Here is a 5,887-nt window from a genome sequence, read left to right as displayed (position 1 = left end):
GGTAAAACTGGTGTCTAAACACTCCAAATTCAACCCGAACTCACATAATTAGATAAATGCAATGGATTGTTACATATATTGACCCTAGAAAGAGTAACATAGCTGTTTACTGCTTCGAATCAATGTTTTGTCTCAGTTTTAGCCTGTTTTCTTGGTTTAATCCTGTTTTGGGATAAAACGGGTTTAAGTGTTGTCTAAACACTCCAAATTCATCCCGAACTCTTACAATTAGTCGAATACATTGGAATGTCACACATTCTAACCCAAGAAACAGTAACAAAGCTGTTTACTACTTCGAATCAATGTTTTCTCGGTTTTAGCCTATTTCGGGACAAAATGGGTAAAACTGGGGTCTAAACACTCCAAATTCAACCCAAACTCATATAATTAGATAAATGCAATGGATTGTTACATATATTGACCCTAGAAAGAGTAACATAGCTGTTTACTGCTTCAAATCAATTTTTTCTCTTAGTTTTAGCCTGTTTTCTTGGTTTAATCCTGTTTTGGGATAAAACGGGTTTAAGTGTTGTCTAAACACTCCAAATTCATCCTGTACTCTTACAATTAGTCAAATGCATTGGAATGTCACACATTCTGACCCAAGAAACAGTAACAAAGCTGTTTACTGCTTCAAATAAATGTTTTCTCGGTTTTAGCCTGTTTTGGGACAAAATGGGTAAAAGTGGTGTCTAAACACTCCAAATTCAACCCGAACTCTTATAATTAGTCAAATGCATTGGATTGTTACAAATTTTGACCCTTGAAAGTGTAACATAGCTGTTTACTGCTTCGAGTCAATGTTTCTCGGTTTTAGCCTCTTTTCTCGGTTTAAGGCTGTTTTGAGATAAAACGGGTTTACGTGTTCTCTAAACACTCCAAATTCATCTCGAACTCTTACAATTAGTCAAATTCATTGGATTGTTACACATTCTGACCCTAGAAAGAGAAAAAAATATGTTTACTACTTCAAATCAATGTTTTCTCGGTTTTAGCCTGTTTCGGGACAAAATGGGTAAGAGTGGTGTCTAAACACTCCAAATTCAACCCGAACTCTTATAATTAGTCAAATGCATTGGATTGTTACAAATTTTGACCCTAGAAAGAGTAACATAGCTGTTTACTGCTTCGAATCAATGTTTTCTCCCGGGTTTAGCCTGTTTTCTCGGTTTTAGCCTGTTTTGGGACAAAATGGGTAAAAGTGTTGTCTAAACACTCCAAATTCATCCCGAACTCTTACAATTAGTCAAATACATTGGAATGTCACACATTCTAACCCAAGAAACAGTAACAAAGCTGTTTACTGCTTTGAATCAATGTTTTCTCGGTTTTAGCCAGTTTCAGGACAAAATGGGTAAAAGTGGTGTCTAAACACTCCAAATTCAACCCGAACTCTTATAATTAGTCAAATGCATTGGATTGTTACATATTTTGACCCTAGAAACAGTAACAAAGCTGTTTACTACTTCGAATCAATGTTTTCTCGGTTTTAGCCTATTTTGGGACAAAATGGGTAAAACTGGTGTCTAAACACTCCAAATTCAACCCGAACTCACATAATTAGATAAATGCAATGGATTGTTACATATATTGACCCTAGAAAGAGTAACATAGCTGTTTACTGCTTCGAATCAATGTTTTGTCTCAGTTTTAGCCTGTTTTCTTGGTTTAATCCTGTTTTGGGATAAAACGGGTTTAAGTGTTGTCTAAACACTCCAAATTCATCCCGAACTCTTACAATTAGTCGAATACATTGGAATGTCACACATTCTAACCCAAGAAACAGTAACAAAGCTGTTTACTACTTCGAATCAATGTTTTCTCGGTTTTAGCCTATTTCGGGACAAAATGGGTAAAACTGGGGTCTAAACACTCCAAATTCAACCCAAACTCATATAATTAGATAAATGCAATGGATTGTTACATATATTGACCCTAGAAAGAGTAACATAGCTGTTTACTGCTTCAAATCAATTTTTTCTCTTAGTTTTAGCCTGTTTTCTTGGTTTAATCCTGTTTTGGGATAAAACGGGTTTAAGTGTTGTCTAAACACTCCAAATTCATCCTGTACTCTTACAATTAGTCAAATGCATTGGAATGTCACACATTCTGACCCAAGAAACAGTAACAAAGCTGTTTACTGCTTCAAATAAATGTTTTCTCGGTTTTAGCCTGTTTTGGGACAAAATGGGTAAAAGTGGTGTCTAAACACTCCAAATTCAACCCGAACTCTTATAATTAGTCAAATGCATTGGATTGTTACAAATTTTGACCCTTGAAAGTGTAACATAGCTGTTTACTGCTTCGAGTCAATGTTTCTCGGTTTTAGCCTCTTTTCTCGGTTTAAGGCTGTTTTGAGATAAAACGGGTTTACGTGTTCTCTAAACACTCCAAATTCATCTCGAACTCTTACAATTAGTCAAATTCATTGGATTGTTACACATTCTGACCCTAGAAAGAGAAAAAAATATGTTTACTACTTCAAATCAATGTTTTCTCGGTTTTAGCCTGTTTCGGGACAAAATGGGTAAGAGTGGTGTCTACACACTCCAAATTCAACCCGAACTCTTATAATTAGTCAAATGCATTGGATTGTTACATATTTTGACCCTAGAAACAGTAACAAAGCTGTTTACCACTTCAAATCAATGTTTTCTCGGTTTTAGCCTATTTCGGGACAAAATGGGTAAAACTGGTGTCTAAACACTCCAAATTCAACCCGAACTCATATAATTAGATAAATGCAATGGATTGTTACATATATTGACCCTAGAAAGAGTAACATAGCTGTTTACTGCTTCGAATCAATGTTTTCTCTCAGTTTTAGCCTGTTTTCTTGGTTTAATCCTGTTTTGGGATAAAACGGGTTTAAGTGTTGTCTAAACACTCCAAATTCATCCTGAACTCTTCCAATGAGTTAAATACATTGGAATGTCACACATTCTAACCCAAGAAACAGTAACAAAGCTGTTTACTGCTTTGAATCAATGTTTTCTCGGTTTTAGCCAGTTTCAGGACAAAATGGGTAAAAGTGGTGTCTAAACACTCCAAATTCAACCCGAACTCTTATAATTAGTCAAATGCATTGGATTGTTACATATTTTGACCCTAGAAACAGTAACAAAGCTGTTTACTACTTCGAATCAATGTTTTCTCGGTTTTAGCCTATTTTGGGACAAAATGGGTAAAACTGGTGTCTAAACACTCCAAATTCAACCCGAACTCACATAATTAGATAAATGCAATGGATTGTTACATATATTGACCCTAGAAAGAGTAACATAGCTGTTTACTGCTTCGAATCAATGTTTTGTCTCAGTTTTAGCCTGTTTTCTTGGTTTAATCCTGTTTTGGGATAAAACGGGTTTAAGTGTTGTCTAAACACTCCAAATTCATCCCGAACTCTTACAATTAGTCGAATACATTGGAATGTCACACATTCTAACCCAAGAAACAGTAACAAAGCTGTTTACTACTTCGAATCAATGTTTTCTCGGTTTTAGCCTATTTCGGGACAAAATGGGTAAAACTGGGGTCTAAACACTCCAAATTCAACCCAAACTCATATAATTAGATAAATGCAATGGATTGTTACATATATTGACCCTAGAAAGAGTAACATAGCTGTTTACTGCTTCAAATCAATTTTTTCTCTTAGTTTTAGCCTGTTTTCTTGGTTTAATCCTGTTTTGGGATAAAACGGGTTTAAGTGTTGTCTAAACACTCCAAATTCATCCTGTACTCTTACAATTAGTCAAATGCATTGGAATGTCACACATTCTGACCCAAGAAACAGTAACAAAGCTGTTTACTGCTTCAAATAAATGTTTTCTCGGTTTTAGCCTGTTTTGGGACAAAATGGGTAAAAGTGGTGTCTAAACACTCCAAATTCAACCCGAACTCTTATAATTAGTCAAATGCATTGGATTGTTACAAATTTTGACCCTTGAAAGTGTAACATAGCTGTTTACTGCTTCGAGTCAATGTTTCTCGGTTTTAGCCTCTTTTCTCGGTTTAAGGCTGTTTTGAGATAAAACGGGTTTACGTGTTCTCTAAACACTCCAAATTCATCTCGAACTCTTACAATTAGTCAAATTCATTGGATTGTTACACATTCTGACCCTAGAAAGAGAAAAAAATATGTTTACTACTTCAAATCAATGTTTTCTCGGTTTTAGCCTGTTTCGGGACAAAATGGGTAAGAGTGGTGTCTACACACTCCAAATTCAACCCGAACTCTTATAATTAGTCAAATGCATTGGATTGTTACATATTTTGACCCTAGAAACAGTAACAAAGCTGTTTACCACTTCAAATCAATGTTTTCTCGGTTTTAGCCTATTTCGGGACAAAATGGGTAAAACTGGTGTCTAAACACTCCAAATTCAACCCGAACTCATATAATTAGATAAATGCAATGGATTGTTACATATATTGACCCTAGAAAGAGTAACATAGCTGTTTACTGCTTCGAATCAATGTTTCCTCTCAGTTTTAGCCTGTTTTCTTGGTTTAATCCTGTTTTGGGATAAAACGGGTTTAAGTGTTGTCTAAACACTCCAAATTCATCCTGAACTCTTCCAATGAGTTAAATGCATTGGAATGTCACACATTCTGACCCAAGAAACAGTAACAAAGCTTTTTACTGCTTCAAATAAATGTTTTCTCGGTTTTAGCCTGTTTTGGGACAAAATGGGAAAAAGTGGTGTCTAGACACTCCAAATTCAACACGAACTCTTATAATTAGTCAAATGCATTGGATTGTTACAAATTTTGACCCTAGAAAGAGTAACATAGCTGTTTACTGCTTCGAATCAATGTTTTCTCCCGGGTTTAGCCTGTTTTATCGGTTTAAGCCTGTTTTGGGATAAAACGGGTTTAAGTGCTGTCTAAACACTCCAAATTCATCCTGAACTCTTACAATTAGTAAAATGCATTGGATTGTCACACTTTCTGACCCTAGAAACAGTAACAAAGCTGTTTACTGCTTTGAATCAATGTTTTCTCGGTTTTAGCCAGTTTCAGGACAAAATGGGTAAAAGTGGTGTCTAAACACTCCAAATTCAACCCGAACTCTTATAATTAGTCAAATGCATTGTATTGTTACATATTTTGACCCTAGAAACAGTAACAAAGCTGTTTACTACTTCGAATCAATGTTTTCTCGGTTTTAGCCTATTTCGGGACAAAATGGGTAAAACTGGTGTCTAAACACTCCAAATTCAACCCGAACTCACATAATTAGATAAATGCAATGGATTGTTACATATATTGACCCTAGAAAGAGTAACATAGCTGTTTACTGCTTCGAATCAATGTTTTGTCTCAGTTTTAGCCTGTTTTCTTGGTTTAATCCTGTTTTGGGATAAAACGGGTTTAAGTGTTGTCTAAACACTCCAAATTCATCCCGAACTCTTACAATTAGTCGAATACAATGGAATGTCACACATTCTAACCCAAGAAACAGTAACAAAGCTGTTTACTGCTTCAAATAAATGTTTTCTCGGTTTTAGCCTGTTTCGGGACAAAATGGGTAAAACTGGTGTCTAAACACTCCAAATTCAACCCGAACTCATATAATTAGATAAATGCAATTGATTGTTACATATATTGACCCTAGAAAGAGTAACATAGCTGTTTACTGCTTCGAATCAATGTTTTCTCTCAGTTTTAGCCTGTTTTCTTGGTTTAATCCTGTTTTGGGATAAAACGGGTTTAAGTGTTGTCTAAACACTCCAAATTCATCCCGAACTCTTCCAATGAGTTAAATGCATTGGAATGTCACACAGTCTGACCCAAGAAACAGTAACAAAGCTTTTTACTGCTTCAAATAAATGTTTTCTCGGTTTTAGCCTGTTTTGAGACAAAATGGGAAAAAGTGGTGTCT

Source organism: Camelina sativa, chromosome 3 (assembly GCF_030686135.1).
Source record: "Camelina sativa cultivar CO46 ecotype springtype chromosome 3, ASM3068613v1".
Taxonomy (NCBI): Eukaryota; Viridiplantae; Streptophyta; class Magnoliopsida; order Brassicales; family Brassicaceae; genus Camelina; species Camelina sativa.
This window is presented reverse-complemented; position numbering follows the sequence as displayed.